Source organism: Rhincodon typus, chromosome 11, assembly GCF_021869965.1.
Source record: "Rhincodon typus isolate 14 chromosome 11, sRhiTyp1.1, whole genome shotgun sequence".
Taxonomy (NCBI): domain Eukaryota; kingdom Metazoa; phylum Chordata; class Chondrichthyes; order Orectolobiformes; family Rhincodontidae; genus Rhincodon; species Rhincodon typus.
This window is the reverse complement of record NC_063342.1, coordinates 66545751-66564579: the sequence shown is the minus strand read 5'-3', so window position 1 is coordinate 66564579 and position 18829 is coordinate 66545751. Positions and strand designations below refer to the sequence as shown.

The following is an 18829-nucleotide window of genomic DNA, read 5'->3' as shown; positions in this document are numbered from 1 at the left end:
TCCCCCTCTCTCTTTCTCTCTCTCTGACTGCCTGCCTGTCTGTCTGTCTCTCCATCTGTCTGTCCCCCACACGCACAAACACATACAAAGCTACGGGGTGAATTTGCATTTGCAGATTTATAATTGCAGATACATTCTATTTTGTCCGAAAAGCGCACAATTTGTAGACAGTCAGTGTGGCATTTTATAAATTTCTACTTTGGAAATAAAACCAGCCTGACTCCATGTTGATACACAGCCAGGTTTTAAACAAGGCCTCACACGTAAAATGCATTGTGTGACCTGGGATGTTACCTCTGGTATACTGAGGGAACTGATAAAACCTTTCGTTATTTCTTGGCAGTGACATGAAAGAAATTCTGGAATTAGCACATTAATCCTTTCTAACTGATTGAAGATTTAACAGCCATCTTAGGTTTGTTCAACACCACGTCAGTTCTATGACCTTTGATCTTTTGCTTATAAATTCTGTGGCCAATACCACCTCTTTTACTGACACCCATAGAAGGAGCGAGACTCCAAAAGTGTGTGTCTTCAAATAAACCTGTTGGACTGTAACTTGGTGTCGTGTGATTTTTGACCTTATCCTTTAAGGAAGATGGAAGGTGGGAAGCCAGGTACTGGTAGCTTTGGAATAGTTGAGTCTGGAGGTTAGACCATAAACCAAAAATTAGTGCATGGATTTTGAAACAGTTAGCAGCTTGTGAGAGTCCCAGAAATGAAACATGAAACCAGTGTGCTTTAAGTCTCCCTACTTGAAACCAATGTAAGCATGAGATTTCTCCCTGGGACCTGAACGAGAGATTTATGTGCAGCATTACATAATGTGTGCAGTGTTACTTTTAAAATGCATTGATGACGCAGCATCCGTGATTGGATTCGGGCAGTGTCTCTGGTGGAATGTTGTTACACACAGACCCTAGGCCAGGTTCCCCACTTTGTCACGGTTCTCAGAGAGAAACTCTTAATCATTAAACTCCGAAGATGGATGAATCCCGTTGCAGTGAATGAAGTACATGTTAGCTTAGAAATAGGTCCCTTCCCTTGTCTTGGTCCCTTACTTTTCTGCGAGACCCAGGTAAACATATGATTAATTGGAGCCGACTTAACCAGATTTCCTTGAGTTTACAAAGCACGAGTTTATTAATTACGAAGCACAAGAAGAATCAGCAACGCTAAGAGGTGAGTCCAAAAAGAGATGAAAAAGAAATTGAAAACTGTACAGGTCAGTCTCTGAAATCCACAGAGTGGATGGTTGAACATTGTGACTTTAGCAGTGGAGTTTGCTAGTAGGGCTGCTCTTGGGTCAGCAATCAATTTCAAGTTTTTTTATAGTTTTCAGCTTGGTTGAAATTCTGTTGTTCTGTTTCCTTTTCCCAGTACCTGAAATCCAGCATCCAAGGCGATAGCTAACTGGGTAACTTCTTGGAGTCCGAGTGAGAGAGTCTCTTTGCTTGCAACACTGGGGTAACTAGTGGATAGTTCTTTGACTGTGACCATCCCAGCATCCTAATGTTTGAATCCAGGCTAGTTCCAACAGTGCACAACCAAAGGCTCATTCTTTGGATATCACCAAAGGCGATACCAGCATAGCTTGCATTCCTTTCTTCTTGCTACACACGGGTAACTTAAACCGTTGGTATACGTGCTCAGTCTCACCAGCACACTCAGTAGATTTGAAGCTGGCATTTTAATTCTGGTTCTTGTGTATTCTTCAAAGGGAAAAACAAAAAAAAATGTTTGCAACATAAACCTCAAGAGGTCATCAACCCTTCAATATCTTTGTAGTCATGAGAGATCACAGTCCATTTTGACTTGTGTGTCTCTCTCTGTCTTCCCCCTTCCCCACCACCCCCACCTTTTTGTTTTACGGACTGTTGCTTGAAGTTCCCTTTGCGTCCATAGTTAGGAAATTCCTTGGGTGTCCAGACACCCACTTACTTTACATCTACAGCCACAATTTAAAAAAGAAACACCTTTAGAATTACAGATTTGAAGTGTCTGTTGTATTTCAGGGTTCTGACCCATGGTCATGATAATCTGTTGATCAGTGGACAAAGGACCCTAACAGCAACCATGTTACCAACAAGCAGAGATAGCTATTTGGTGGATCTTGACCATTTGAAGGTGTTTTTCTGAACATGTTGCCTGGACTTTTAAAGCTATTTGGCAGTTTTGCAGCTGAAAACAATTGTAAAGTCGTCTTCAAGTCTGTACACGTGATTGTTGTGTAGCATGAGTAAAGGAATGCCAACTATACTGGTATTGCCTGCAGCAATATCCATATACACGTAATTCTAATTTTAGTGTTGAATCGCTGCACTGTGTTGGAGCTCTATTAGAGCAGTGGCTCTCAACCTTGAAATCCCACATTGATAAAAACCAGGACCCAACTTATTCTGAGGTGTGTATTTTTTAACGTGCATTTTATTGTTGAACATTCTTGGAAATTTGAGGGACAGTAAAAATTGCAGTGATTTCTGCTGGGACTAAGTAGTATTGCTGAATTGTAGTGAGGAAGTGAATTGTGAGAAGCCTGTGATTGCATTCCATTGGCAAGCGTGTCAGCTCTTGGCGTTGCACCTTGACACTGTTTGTTTGTACCGCACCAGTGGGGCACGTCCCAGTGGTTGAGAAACACTGTGTTGGAGAGTCGGGAGGGTGAATGTGGATGAAGCAACTCCAGAGCGATTGAGACGAGGCCAATGCAGCTCCCTGAAGCAATGACGTGGCCAGTGCAGGATTTCACAAACTTGCTTTGTATATCACAGCTACCTCTTTGAGGAGGCAGTGAGAGTCTGTAGGTTGGTGGTTCCCTCCTGCACTGGTTACTCGGTGGACAGGAAAGGGCCATTTGGAATGATGGTAGCCTTCATATTGACAACCCCTTATCCTCCAAACGTTACCAAGCCATATTTATCCTATCCGATCCTGCCTATGTAATTTGCATAAATTAGCTGTTGTTTCAGGATTGAATCCATCGTCACTGCTTTCCTTTATTGATGTTATCTTCTTGTCCTCTAGGCTGTGTTTGATGTTTTTTTTCTCTCTGTTTGGTACTTTGTCACTAACCCAACCCTTCACCGCTCCTTGAATTGCCTCCCTAAGTCTCTCCTCTCTCCCTCTCGGCCCTCCTCTTAAGCTGCTGCTAAAATCCCACTACTTTGACCCAGGTTCTTGTCAGCTGTCCCTCATGTCTCCTCAGGCTCGGTGTCAGACATGTGGAAATCTGGAATTCTCTTTGAGAAATGTGCTGAGCTGATTAACTTGCGGAAAACTGAGGTTGATGGTTTTGTGCGGAGTAAGAATATATGGGATAGGATATGGAGTTGAGATAGAACTCAGCCAAGGTCTGACTGAAGAACAGAAAACTGCTTCCTGATTTGCCCCTCTGTCTACATTCAATTGGCATTTGTTGAGTTCCTAACCCAGCATCATTGCCACTTACTTAGCTATCCTTACTTTGAGTATTGCCGAAGTGTGCGCACACTGGAGAGCAGTGGAGCAGGTTCAGTTGCACCACTGTGGTATGTTTTGCTGGGCATTGAATAGGTGTAATACCTGAGTAATAGCAGAATGACTTATTTATTGAGGAAGTATTTGTTGTCGAACTGGCTGGGAGATGTTGAAGGTGAGACCGTAGATTCTAAGCGTGCTGAGCTCTGTTATATTTTTGAGGAGAGGAGTGATGACAGATTTTATAGAGAGAGGCAGCACCTCAAGATAACAGTATTGATTAATAAAGGGATCAGGACGAGGAGCTGTGGGGTCAGCAGATTGGTGGGAATGGGGTCAATGGAGCAGGAGGTGGGTCTCATGGCTAAGATCAGCTCAGAGGATGAAGGAGTTGCAGTCAGTAAAAACCAATGAAGTGTTTGATCAGCTGTGATAGTATTGAATAGCAGGGCAGATTTTACAGGCTGAATGGCCTACTGCTGGCCTTATGTTCCAATGACATGGAGGGAAGATGGGAGAGAAACTAGGGAAAGATGGAGTTTTGGGCTAGAGTATTGGAGGGAGCGATAGAGGAAATTTGTAACGGTGGCATTATGGAATGCAAGTTCAAGTGAGCGAACATACAAGAACATGACATGAAACCCTTGCAGCACTGTCGGATTATATGGAGGTCAGGTCACATTGTTTGGTGATCCCTGATGGTTTTCAATGATAATAAATTCAGTTAAATCCATGGGAACTGTTATAGAATAACATGACGTATTTAAACACCTGGCTTCATAAAGACGAAAGACAGATCTTTTAGAAGCTGAAACATAGGGAAGGTGATGGCCTAGCGGTATTATCGCTAGACAATTAATCCAAAAACTCGATTAATGTTCGAGAGACTTGGGTTCGAAACCAGCCCTGGCAGGTAGTGGAATTTGAGTTCAATTTTAAAAAAACTGGAATTAAGAATCTACTGAAGACCGTAAATCATTGCTGTTTGTTGGAAAAACCCACTTGGCTCACTAATGTCCTTCAGGGAAGGAAATCTGTCACCCCCTCCTGGTCTGGCCTGCACGTGACTCCAGACCCACAGCAATGTGGTTGGCTGTCAGCTGGCCTCTGAAATGGCCTAACGAACCATTCAGTTCAAGGGCAGCTAGGGACGGGCAACAAATGCTGGCCAGCCATTGATGCCCATGAGCGAATAGCAAGGAAAATTACCCTCAGTGCGCAGGAAATCTTCCCTCCTGTTTTTGCCCTCCGTTTTCCACTCTTCCAACCCCAAACCAAAGTATTCATCGGATGGGTGTGCCACTGATTCGGATCTGCAGGGGCTCCATGCGAATTCAAGACTGCTCCCTGTGATAACCTCAGAAGCCATTCAAGAGACGTGTGAAAAGGGATCGGGTAAGGCTTCTTCCAAAAAAAATGGGGCTTTTAATTTTGTCAAAGTTTGGCCATGAGGAGGGTACATTGTCCTTCATGTTCAGTGTTCTGTCTTTCATTTTTATGAAACCAGACAATTGGATACCTCCTGCTATTCTGGAACAGTTCCCATGGATTTAACTGACTTTAGTATGATTGTTCAGTGATCCCTGATGGTTTCTAATGTGACCTGACCTCCTGATAATCGCAGAGCGCTGCAAGGATTTCATCTCCTGTTATTGAGCGTTCGAACTATCGAGGTTGTTCAGTTTGTGTCACTACAATCTCCTGAGGGTTCAAGATACGATGTATTCCCAGCTGAGGCCAAACCATAGAATCCCTGCAGTGTGGAAACAGGCCTTTCGGCCCAACAAATCCACACCGACCCTCGGAGCATCCCACCCAGACCCATCCCCCTATAACCCACCTAATCTACACATCCCTGAGCACCGTAGGCAATTTAGCATGGCCAACCACCTAGCCTGCACACCTTTGGACTGTGGGAAGAAACCGGAGCACCCGGAGGAAACCCACGCAGACACAGGAAGAATGTGCAAACTCCACACAGACAGTCGCCTGAGGGTGGAATCGAACCCAGGTCCCTGGCGCTGTGAGGCAGCAGTGCTAACCACTGAGCCACCGTGCCACCCCCAGACCTTAGCGTCGTTTTGTTGAAGGTGTCGCCTTCTGGGTTAAACCAAATTTCCCTCTCCCTCCTTCGGGTTGACATCTCCAGGTGAGAGTTGTGACTGAAGTCTGTCCCTCTGTGCGCCCTGGTTCACTCACTCTTCACGCCGGTGCTGTTTTGGCGGATCGTGCTTGGTATAAAATGGCTGCCTCTTGCGCCCAACAGAGTCGATGGTCAATATTGGGCTAAAACGTATCAGGATGGGCTTGAAGACGCACTAACAGAAATGCTGTGGATGCTGGAACCAAAAAAGCTGGGGTGGGGGGAAAGAATAAACTTAACAGGTCAGGCAACATTCATTGGAGAGAAACAGAAATTGACGTTTTGGGTCAGAACTGAGGAAAGATAGAAATGTAAGAGTTTTGAGCCTGTGGGAAGAGGACAGGAAAGTGGATAGTTATCTGTGATAGGGTGGAGGCCAGAGGGGCTTAAATAACTGAAGTTCGGAAGATGCAGTGAGGTGTCAGTGCTTCTTTGGGATCTATTGGAAAGAAGTGATGTGTTTGTATGAACAAAGAGCCATTCATGGCACATCTTCAATATTCAGGACCGTCCCATAGCCAGTGGAACGGAGTCCCACAAGCTGCAGTGAGGTCATGACCTGACGATGAACTAGAATGATGCAGGGTTCAGGGGTGAATAGTGACCAGGACCCTGGGGGAGCGACCCTGCTCCAATCCAACGTCGTGCTGGGAGGTCTTTTAACTCCTCCCCCACCACATGGCTTTGACTTTTAATTCAAAACTTCAAAAGCAACATCAGACCAAATGTTGTGATGGGAGTAGGTTGCTGTATGTTCTGTCAGAGTACACAGACTGGTGTAGCCCTGAGGACTTGTGGAAATGGAAGTCCAATTTTCAATTCTTCCTTTAGCCTTTTCCGCCTCCCTGGATTCTTTCGCTCCGATTTGATCTCCCCTTCCGGCTCCTGCCTCCACCCCATGAGCCGCTGTTTGAATGTAGAATATGCAGTAGTTCAAAGCTCTTAAATTCCTGATGGTCGCCGCCTCCTTCGATGTGTGCTAACCTCACGCTACCACATCAGTTGAAAGTCAGCTTTGTGAGCTGTTGTTTATGGTCTGCAGAAATGAGTGGCATGCAGAATGTATTCCTGTTGAGAAGCTTAAGCATTCAGCGCAGAACCCTCCTCCTCTCAGAGACTTGTGCTGTTAAAGAGCTGATAGCGAAGATGGATTGGAGAAAATCAGGCCTATAATCTTTTAAACTAGACGTCTGAGACATGGGCTTTTAGGGCTGAGCGAAGGAAGAGTGGAACTTGAGGGGGATAAAAGACCCCTGGAAAATCAGGAGACATGATCTGTGCCTTTGTATTTCGAATAGAAAAATTCCAGACAAACTTGTTCAGAGATGTTATGACAAAGCTCTGGAGCAGGTGGGACTTGAACCCAGCTCCCCTTGTCTAGAGGTAGGGGCATTACCGCTGCGCCACAAGAGTCCTAGCTGCACAGCAGATTCGTTTAGCAACAGAACAAGCTGAGACTGCCCAAGGTCCCTGTTGATAGGGTTAGGGTGGAGCTCTTCTGTTTTGGCAAAATGGCTCTTGAAGTGAACTGTTCCCCTTCGGTTGCAACATCAGCCCCAGGTATATCCTACAGAATCAGGAAGTGCTCAGCCCTTTCACAACCCTACACGTACAGTTTGCGAAACAGGGCAGCCATGGTCGGAGTCACTTCACTTGGGTAACTGGCAGCAGGGCTTGGTTTTTTCTGAGGGGAGCACTCTTGTGTCTGGTGCCTTTATTCTGAGGGTACCCTAATGCTCTGTGCCCACTGCAATGCTGACAGTGGCATTGAAAGCCCCTCTCTGTATTCCAGCAGCAGAGGGAGCTGGCCATTAATAGGCTGACCTGATGGGCAGTGCTAAACGCGGCATGTTCACGACACTGTGTCGGATGCATGATTCTATACGCTTGGAGCACAAACCAGAATGATGGTTGCCATTTGTCTTGTGGGGTGAGGGCTGTTGTTGATGTGAAGGAATAAAGAGTCAAAGGAAAGCACTTGCATTTCTATAGTGCCTTTCACTACCACAGGAGACACAGACACACGACAGTCAATGTGTTCCATTCTCTTTGGAAGTAGTGTCACTGTTCTAAAATAGGAGATACATCACTGATGATTTGTTATCGAATCGTAGAAGATTTATGGCACGGAAAGAGGCCATTATGTCTCTGCCAGACAAAGAAATCTTAATCCTACGGCACATTGTTTTGTCTGTAGCCCTACGCTTGAGGTGCATTCTCTGAGCACTTGTAAAGGAATTGAGGGTTTCTGCCCTTTAAGGCCGAGAGTTCCAGGTCCCTACCATAAAATGGAGGAAGAAGGAGCATTTATGTGAATGTCACCTCGCATTCTGTCAGTCCCAACTGAATTGCAGCCAATGAACTAACTCCAAGGCTAATGATCTAGATGAATGTGACACTCCACATTGGTGAACACCAGGAGCCCACGGAAAATGAGTGAGTGATCAGATTATGGGTTGGGGCTTGAGAGCGGACAATGGAGCCCTGCTCTTGGAAAATAAAGGCATGGAGTATTTGCATTTATCTGAGACCATAAGACCGAGAACGTGGATTTGGTTGCGTTTCAGATCAGAAAAGCAGCAGCTTCTCACTGTTCTGGCTGGAGTGTCAGGTCAGATCCTGTGTTCTGCTGTAGGCCAGCTTATTGTGAAGCAGCCTGCACTTGTTTCAGTGCTTATGGGGATGTGATGGCCTAGTGGTACTATTGCTAGACTATTAATCCAGATGCCCCCAGTAATGTTCTGGAGATCTGGCAGATGGTGGAATTTGAATTCAATAATTAAAAAAAAACAAATCTGGAATTAAGAGTCTAATGATGACCATGAAACCATTGCCAATTGTCAGAAAAAAACCTATCTGGTTCACTCTTGTCCTTTAGGGAAGGAAACTGCCATCCTCACCTGGTCTGGCCCACATGTGACTCCAGACCCACAGCAATGTGGTTGATACGTAACTGCCCTCTGGGCAGTTAGGGATGGGCAACAAATGCTGGCCTGGCTAATGATGCCCTCATCCCATGAATGAATAACAAAAAAAAACCTTCTTCCACACAGTGAGGATTTGGGCCTTGGATACACTGTCTGAGACTGTGGTGGAGGCAGGTTTGACTCTGCAAATGGGAATGAGATGCTCATTTGAAAAGATGCAGTCTGCTTGGTTACAGGATGTAGGAGAGAATGGCACGAAGTGAGAAGCTGAACTGGAGAGCTGGTGCAGATACGATGGGCTGAATGGTCTGTAGAAATTCAGTGATTCTGTTAGCAAGAAAAGAATGGGAGCCAAGTGGCGAAGTGTGTGGAAGAGTGATGCTTTCAAACAGTAGCCTCCCTCCCCACTGACACACAGACAGCACTGTGTACCATCTACAGTACTTCGAGGCTCCTTCAACACCACCTTCACAATCAGGGACCTGTGCAACACAGAAGGACAACAGTAGCATGTACACCACCATCTGCAAGTCCCCCCCCTCCAAACCAGTCACCATCCTGACCTTGAATTATATTGCCATTCCCTCTCTGTCACTGGGTCAAATATTAGAGACCCTTTCTAACAGCACTGTGTGGGTGTCCCAACCCCATCCCTTCCAAAGTACTGCAGTCATTCAAGAAGATAACTCATCACCACCATCTCAAGAGATGGGCAAGAAATACTGACCCTGTCTGTGGAGTCCAATCCTATGAATGAACAGAAAGGAATTTTCCTAAGGTTACTACATTAGGGCCTCTTGCTTTGGAGGAGAAGATGTGCATTTTTTTTTAAGTTTCCTTAAAGGAAGTGTAGTGATCGAGATCGGTAAAGGAAGGACAGATCCACTGAAAAGCAGAGAGACCGAGAGTAAAATGTGGCCTTTCTCCTTTCAGGTGGGAGGAGTTTTCCAGTTTTAATAAAGTGCCATTAATGGGACCACTCCTGAGTGCAAGCAATTGGCTGTCTCCCACATTCATGTCTGAGAACAGCCCTGATGAGACCATGTTTTTTTTTGCAAGTACCAACGTTTCCCCGTTCACCCATAATCACTGCTCACCTCTACCTAGTGCCTTTTAATATAAGACAACTTCCCTAGCCATGTTTAAGTAACAGTTGAAGCTGAGCTGTGCGAGATATTAGGAGGGCTGACTAAAATGTTTTGTCAAGGAGGTAAGTTTTAAGGAGTGTCTGAGAGGAGGGAAACGTGAAAAAAGGGAGAATTGCATAAAAGAGGAAAATCAAATCGAACAGGAATAACTTGTTGAATGACAGTATTCATATTAAAAGTATTCTCGTTCATATTCAAGGTATTCATGTTTTCATTTTTAATGGCCTCCTCTGACCTCAGTGAGAATTTTGGGCTTTAGTTGAAGAAGTCAAGTGTTGCAGTGTGGCCTGTGGAAAAATGTTTGTCCTGGAATTTAAAATCCTGTAATTTCGTCCCCTGCTTTGCTGCTACCAGCCCCAACACCACAGGCTTTGGAGACTGAGACTATCCACTGCCGTTATAGAAAAGTAAATTGTGTTTCCAGATTTTACTTCAGAGTGGCCAAACACACACACACTAAGTTGTCTCCTGGTTCTTGATTACCCCGAGTACTGGGCTAATGGTAAGATTCTTGGCAGTGTGGATGAGCAGAAAGATCTCGGTGTCCATGTGCATAGATCACTGAAAGTTGCCACCCAGGTTGATAGCGTCGTTAAGAAGGCGTTCAGTATGTTAGGTTTTATTGGTAGAGGGATTGAGTTTCGGAGCCATGAGGTCATGTTGCAGCTGTACAAAACTCTGGTGCGGCCGCACTTGGGTATTGCGTACAGTTCTGGTCGCCACATTATAGGAAGGATGTGGAAGCGTTGGAAAGGGTGCAGAGGAGATTTACCAGGATGTTGCCTGGTATGGAGGGAAGGTCTTATGAGGAAAGGCTGAGGGTCTTGAGGCTGTTTTCGTTAGAGAGAAGAAGGTTAAGAGGTGACTTGATAGAGACATACAAGATGATCAGAGGGTTAGATAGGGTGGACAGTGGGAGCCTTTTTCCTCGGATGGTGATGGCTAGCACGAGGGGACATAGCTTTAAATTGAGGGGTGTTAGATATAGGACAGATGTCAGAGGTAGGTTCTTTACTCAGAGTAGTAAGGGCGTGGAATGCCCTGCCTGCAACAGTAGTAGACTCGCCCACTTTAAGGGCATTTAAATGGTCATTGGATAAACATATGGATGATAATGGAATAGTTTAGGTTAGATGGGCTTCAGATTGGTTTCACAGGTCGGCGCAACATCGAGGGCCGAAGGGCCTGTACTGTGCTGTAATGTTCTATGTTCTATGTTCTACCCCAAACCAAGAAAGGACGTAGGATCATACAGCATAGAAACAGACCCTTCGGTCCAACTCGTCCATGCCAATCAGATATCCCAATCTGACCTAGTCCCTTTGCCAGCATTTGACCCATATCCCTCTAAACCCTTCATATACCCATCCAGATGCCATTTAAATGTTGTAATTGTACCTACCTTCACCACTTCCTCTGCCAGCTTGTTCCGTATATCTACCGTCCACTGCATGAAAAAGTTACTGCTCGGGTCCTTTTTAAATCTTCCCCTCTCATCTTAAACCTATGCCCTCTAGTTTTGGACTGTCTCACCCGGGGGAAAAAGACCTTGGCTATTTACCCTATCCATGCCCCTCATTCTATAAACCTCTGTAAGGTCAACCCTCAGTCATTTTTCTATTTAATTGCTTTTATTATTGTAATCCTCTTGATTACTCTTTAATATTCTCAACTCATTTTCTTGATGAACTAAAAGGCTTTAACTTAATTTGTTTTATTGGTTTACCACTTGTCTTTTGTCTGCTGAGTTATGTGGGCCTTGGTTTCGTTTCAAGGGTTTCCACTTTTGAGTTTCCACTTAATGCAGTTTAGAGTTGCACTCATTTCTCAAGATGCTGACAAGTTAGCTTTGGGCTGGTCCTAATTACAGTCAGCCTGGATCTTTCTCCTCCTTTCAATCTCATTCTCCAACCTCTTGTTATGTTTCTCTGACCCTTGTCTTGATTTGTGCCTCAAATCATTTCACAACGTTCTTCCCTTCCCCCACATTTTCTTCTCTCTCTCTCTTTCTGTCTCGTTCTCCTGTGCGTTAACATTGGATGTGTTCATTAATCTCCCAAACCGATCCCTGCCCCCGTACACACAGCATGTTTGTTTTGCACATTCTTCTTCCCAACATACACCAAAAAAAAGGCACAGCCCTAGATCCAGAAAAGCTGACTGTAGGTTATCAAGGGCTAAGCATCAGAAGTCTGAAAGTGCTGTTGGAATGTAACTGTTCACTTGTAAGTTTTCCATTGCTTCCATGATATCAAGAGTGACGTGCTGGTATCAGCCATACACAGTGTCTGCAGATAAGCAGCTAAAATATCCACTGCTCAGTGCTATTTTTGTCAGTGCGACTCTAAACAGTGGGGACTGTTTTCTGAACCTGAATGCAGACCTGCATTAAAACAACTTGAAGTGCAGTTGGACAGTTCAGTAATTCCCCTGAGACCCTGCAGTTCGTAAGTGGACAGTCATGTACCTGAGGGCAGCAAGACTGGCGCATAGTTGCCAAAGAATTGGACGTGCCACGTTGTGTGAGAACGTGGTCACAATTTCACGCTTGGTAGAGCCCTCACTTGTTCGGGTGAGGGGTTCAGCTCTACCCTTCTCCACACATAGAACAATCATCTTCATGCCCACGTAGCTTGCCCTGCTGCCCTGCCTTTTGCCCGTTTTGTACGTTTCTCTTCAGTTCCTTTTCCATGTGCTCCTTCCCTTCATCAGTCCCGGCTCTGACAAGTCGGAAAGGGAGGACTGCAATTGGCACAAGGCTAAACACCTTGCCTAAAAATGGAGAAGAAATTCCTGACGGGAGCCACGTGTGTGGCCCACATAAGAAAGAAATGGTTTACGTTTATGGAAAAGCTTTTCCCACCTCTGGACTGCTTAAAATTGCTTCACAATCATTGCTGAATGAGTCTTCATCACATCATCTTTTAGGTTGAGATTCAAAGGGGCTGGCTGGTTTAATGTGGTCAAGGAAAACGAGAGCGAGAAGTGACTGTTGTCTCAAATAAGATGCAGTTTATTGTGTGATACAAGTTACGTTAATATCTCAACATTGTAACTAAGACCTGAGGGAGACCTAGTTGCTAGGTTCATCTCCTTCAAAGTCCAGAGCTGTGTTCTCACAATAAACCTTACAACCTCATCACAACAGGCCATGCACAATGCAGTCCTTGGTATTAACATTTCGAGAACCTAACATCTTGTACAACAACACTCAGTGGAGTTCTTTTTGAAGTGCATTCATTGCGTTGTAGGAAAATACGTGGAACATGCCAGCATAGAAACAGGCCATTCAGCCTACCCTGTCCATGTTAGGGTTTATGTTCCATTCGAGCCTACACATGTCTTTTGAGATGAAACTGTAGCTTTAAGAGGTGTATTTTGTCCTTTTTTTTGAAGGGAGGTTGTAATACAGAGATGATAAGCTGTTTGTTGAGAGCCCATAAAGTAAACAGCTTGTGAGGCCTTGGGCTTTGAACAATTGAAGCAGCCTGGCTAGGTTGAGGAAGCTCCCACAGAACCAAGACTTTAGTTTTAGTCTTTCAGTAGCAGTTGCTGGGGTCTTGAAGCTGGATGTGGAAGCTCTTATTCCTCTCTCTGTTACCACTAAAAGCTGGGGTTCTCTTCCTGCTGCTTGAATTGCCTAAGAGACCATCTATCTTACTGAATTTGCCTTTGCAAAAGGTGTGTTTATGGCATGGTACTATGTTGGAACAGTTACTGTTTAATAGTTAAATAATCTTTTATCCTGTTAAGTTTTCCGAGAGAGTTGTTATTACAATTTCTTCCTTCTTTTGTTGCATTCTAACTGTAGTGTATGAATTAAGTGTGTTTTGCTTATTTGGTTGAGTAGTTTGACCAATCAAATTGCATCTGGATGCAACACTTAGTCTAGACCCTAACTTTTTCTTATTTTAAAGCTATCTTCTTAATATATTTGAGGGGGTTTGGTCTGGCACATCACACTTTGCTCATCAATGTCAATGAATTCACTAAAGAGATTGAAGGTATGCTTGGAAGACACTAAGATAGGTAGGAAAGTAAGTTGTGAAGAGGACATAATGGTAGGGTGGGTTACAAAGAATGTATTGAAAGGGGAAATGAGTGGGTAAATATATGACAAATGGAGTATAATGTGCTACATGTGAAATTGTCCATGTTGGCAGAAAGAGTGAAGAGGAAGCATCTTATCTCACTGGTGAGAGTTTGCAGAGCTTTGAGTGAAAGAGGGGCCTGTGTCCTAATGCAGGAATCATCGAAGGTTAGTATGCAGACACAGCAAAATGTTGTTTTGTTGTGAGGGGAGTTGAGTACAGAAATAGTTCACTCAGATAGGGCAGTGGTGAGATTGCAACTGTTAATACTGTGCGTGTATTGGTCTCCTTACTTAAGTGCATTTGGAGGCAATTCAGAGGAGGTTTGCTGGACTAATCCCTGGAATGGGCGTGTGGTTTTATGAGGAAAGGCGTGTATTCTCTGGAATTGAGGTAACAAGTGGCTTGATTGAAACCAATAGAGTCCTGAGGGATCCTGATGGGGTGGATGTAAAGAATATATCTCCGCTTATGGGAGAATCTAGAACTGGGGTGGAGGGAAGGGGTCACTGCTGAAAAATCAGGGGTCATCCATTTAAAATCGATTCCGCAACATGTTTTCTATCAGAGGGCTAGGAATCTTTGGAACTCTCTTCCTGAAAGGGTGATGGAAGCAGAGTTTCTGAATATTTTTAAAGAAGAGGTGAATTGATTCTAGTTAGGCAAGAGGGTGAAAGGTAATCAAGGGTAGGCAGGAATGTGGATTCAAGATTACAATCATATCAGCCTTGACCATCTTGATCATTCTTAGCAGATGCTGCCAGACCTGCTGAGCTTTTCCAGCAACTTCTGTTTTTGTTTCTGAACCAACTGGGAAGCACTATTTTAAGGGGTGTGTCACGATTTGCATATAGTTTACAGTGCTGGTAGCAGCATTATGACAAGAATATAGATGCATTGGAAAGGTTGTAAAAAGATTGATCTAATACAGATCTTCAAGCTGAGGAAAGATGTTGAGGAAGTTGACAGAGAGAGGATTTTCCCCACTTGTGGGCAAGATCCAAGCTAGAGGTTAGACAGGGCTGCAATTCAATGTCTCAATCCGATAAACGGCGCCTCTGACAGTGACAGGGAGTGTTGGTCTTGATTGTTGTGCTCAGTTCTCTGAAGTGGAACTTGAGCACAGAGCCTTCGAGCTCAGGTGAGCGTGTTACTACCTGAGGAACATTTGGCACCTTATAGCAAGGGTGGGGGGAAAATCAAATGTGTGAGCCTGGTGACGGAGGAAAAAGGCTTTGTATTGTGCCAAAGGTCACCACTCTTAATATCAGCGTGTTGGTAATTGTGGAAAATGTGTCTTGCACTGAACAGCAGCTCAGTGTTTTTTGCAGCCTGTCAAGATTTATGACTTCTCACTTCTGATCTGACATGAAAGGAATGCTGCTTGCAAATGTGGAATCAATTTAAGAGCCTTGTCTGCAAGTTATCGGAATACGCTCCATCTTTTGTGAGTACTCCACGGACACCCTGTGTTTCTTATGGCTGTCCTCCTATTGCTGATCGCCATCCAGTGAGAGAGAAATGGATAACCCTGTCGCTCTATTGAACCACTCATGGGAGAGAATTTGTCATCTCAGACCTAAATGGCCTACCCTGTATCCTTAAACTGTGACCCCTGGTTCTGTACTTCTTGGTCATCAGGAACATCCTTTTTCCATTTACCCGAGCTAGTCCCGTTAGAATTTTATAGATTTCTGTGAAATCGCCTCCACCACAGTCTCAGACAGTGTATCCCAGGCCCTAACCCTCACTGTGTGGAAGAAGGTTTATGGGTTTTTTTTGTTATTCATTCGTGGGATGTGAGCGACACTGGCTCGGCCAGTGTTTATTGCCCATCCCTAATTGTCCCAGAGGGCAGTTAAGAGTCAACCACGTTGCTGTAGGTCTGGAGTCACATGTAGGCCTAGACCAGGTAAGGATGGCAGTTTCCTTCCCTAAAGGACATTAGTGAACCAGATGGGTTTTTTCTGACAATCGACAATGGATTCCTAGACGTCATTAGACTTTGAATTCAAGAAAAATTTGGAATTAAATTGCACCATCCGCCATGGTGGGATTCGAACCCAGGTCTCCAAGACATCACCTGGGTCTCTGGATTAATAGTCTAGCGATAATACCACTAGGCCAACACCATCCTTGTTCTGGTCTTATGTCTTTGTTTATGTCTGACAATCACTGGTTTCAAATTCTGAGAAAATAATGGCATTTTAATGCTCAACTGAAAGAAAAATGTTTTAATTTATCCGTGGGATATGAACATTACTGGCTGGGCAGCAGTTATTTATTTTATATGCTTTGTGTATGTATATAAGGTCCTAATGCATTCACATTAAGTTACTTATACATAAAGATTGCAAGAACAATAGGAATCCAACAACTGGCACATGGGTTGGGATGGTAGGGTTTTGCCGTGTAAACACTGTGCTGGGTCAGAAATCTGTCTCTGTGCAAAAGTATCTGTAGGAAAAATCAGTACGTCAGTCAGCATGTAGCAACAAATGGGTCTTTATAGGGGGGCACGCATTAAACATAAGCTAGAGACGTAGTGTTGTATTCAATTTGACCTCCGTCTCTTCATGCAACACAGCATCGAACAAAACTTGAGTTCCCAAACATCAAAGAAACTCGTCTCCAATAAAAACCATGTCCAGGCAGTTCCTCATTCATTACCTTCGCTGTGAATTCTTGCAAAAGCTGTAATTTGGGTTATCAACTCTGTCTCATGCATTTTCAATAGTGATGTGACTACAATTATGAACATTGAACAGGGCAATGTCAACTGAGAGCAAGGCATGGTGAATAATGATCTGAGAGGATGTTCCAGCTAGAGGAAAAGTATAGAAAGAATTAAAATTGAATGATGTGTGTCAAAATGGGCACTGTTTTGATGCCTTTGAAACCCTATTTGGATTACAAAGTGGCCGTCTGGGTTCATTCATCGCTGAACAGATAGGCACCTACGCTGTGCTCCCAGTAAAAACCATGTTCAGTTTCATAGGAGTGAGATTTACATATTGTGTCGCAAAGAGGTGAAACCAGTTGGACATTTGACTAACGTTTGTTGAATAGTTTATTTTATCAATTTAGCTCAGTCACTGGGAAGTCACCAGTTTATTCAGCTGCAGTGTTGACCTTTTGGCCTGAGTGAGGCAGACTGTGTACACTGTGGATGCATATCATGGCATGACAGCAAGTTCAGGATTAACCAGCAACTACATTTTGGACCAGGGCTTCTCTCCGCAATGTCCAATGAATGCACATGTGGTGCACTGAGTTTCTGATCGGTGATGAGTAATGGACACTCTCGTTGGACATGTGACTGCAATCCTCATATTGGCACAGGATATATAAGTGAACTTCAAGCTGTTTTTGTGCTCGTAGGCAAAAGCTAGAAATGAAGAGCAGAAAGTCCGAGTTTTTCGATTGTTGTGAGTGCTTCACTTCCTTAGTTATTGAATAGTGGGAGACGTTCATTAATATATGCAAATTAACCCATATTGCTTCTCTTTATGTAAAGGATTTCGACGGAAATTGGTACGTGTGGCTAAATCTGTCTGTTTTATCCACACCCATGGCTAATCATTGATTTCAGTTGAATGTTGGTTTAAAGTAGTGACGATCATGTTTTCCTTTCTGGTGAATGAGGGTCAAATGTGTGTATGTTCTATTTAATTCATTCACGGGATAAAGACGTCACTGGCTAGGCCGCATTTATTACCCATCCCTAATTGCCCAGAGGGCAATTGCTGTGGGCCTGGAGTCACATGTAGGCCGGACCAAGTAAGGATGGCAGTTTCCTTGCCTAAAGGACATTCGTGAACCAGATGGGTTTTTCCTGACAATCAGCAATAGATGCACGGTCATCATTAAACTCTTAATTCCAGATTTTTTTTTTATTGAATTCAAATTCCACCATCTGCCGTGGCGGGATTCGAACCCAGGTCCCCAGAACATTATCTGGGTTTCTGGATTAACAGTCCCGTGATCATACCATTAGACCATTGCCTCCCTTACAAGAATAAATATTTTTCGTCCAGTCCAAATTCAGGTGCTTTTTGTAGCTTGACCATCATTATGACAGGTCTTGCAGGGGAAGAAAGCTAATGGAATATTGACCCTTATTTCATGGGGATTGGAGTATAAGAGTGGGGAGGTCTTACAATAAGGGAAGACTTGTACAAGGTGCTTCATGTGAGAGCACATCTGAAATACTGTGAGCAGTTTTGGTCCTCTTATTTAAAGAAATATCATTTCATTGGAGGCAGTTCAGAGAAGGTTCACTAGGATAATCCTTGTTATGCAGGGATTGCCTTACGAGCAAAGGCTAAACAGGCTGGAACTCTACTGACTAGATTTAGAAGAATGAAAGGTGATGCCAATGAAACATATAGGATTCTTAAAGGCCTTAACAGAGTAAATGCAGAGAGGATGTTTCACTCGTGGAGAGCCGAGGACCAGAGGGTATAGTCTCCAAATAAACAGGCACCAATTTAAGACTGAGACGAGGATGAATTTCTTCTCTCCGAGAGTTGAGTGTCTTTGGGACTCCTTGCCACGGAGACCTGTGGGGGCAGAGTCCTTGCGTATCTTCAAAGGTGAGAGAGATTCCTAATCCGGAGGGGAATTGAGGGTTGTGGGGAAAAGGCAGGAAAGTGGACGCGAGGAATGTCAGATAAGTAAAGTCCTATTGAATGGCAGAGCAGACTCAAGGGACCAAAGGGGTCTACTGTTCCTATTTCTTATGGTCTTAAGGTGTATTCAAAAAGGAAAACGAGTAAGTGAAGTAAGTCCTGTAAAGAGAGAGAATGGGGAAGTGTATAATAGATAATAAGGAAATGGCAGATGGAATGAGCAAATGTTTTGCTTCTGTCCTCACTGTAGATGATAGAAAAACATTACAGTAACGGCTGTAAATCGGGAAGTGGTAGGGAGAGAAGAACTTAGCGATGGTACAGTCACAAGAGCAGTAGTCCTGAGCAAACTGTTGGAGCTGATTGCTGGATCCAGATGGAGTTCAGCCTAAGGTCTTAAAGGGGGTGGCTAATGGTGTAGATGCACTGATGA

The 18829-nt window shown here is 44.1% G+C and overlaps 1 protein-coding gene across 2 annotated transcripts in view; it reads left to right on the top strand.

Moving 5' to 3' along the window:
• Positions 1–18829, top strand: part of shroom2a (shroom family member 2a) — a 305723-nt gene that overhangs the window by 75897 nt on the left and 210997 nt on the right. Inside the window, exon 1 of one of the 2 annotated variants that reach the window (XM_048602588.1) lies at positions 2340–2404. The exons of the other annotated variant lie outside the window; for it this stretch is intronic. The gene's annotated coding sequence lies outside the window, so the exon portion shown is untranslated. Of the gene's footprint in view, positions 1–2339; positions 2405–18829 lie in introns of those variants that run through there. 2 annotated transcript variants of the gene reach the window in all.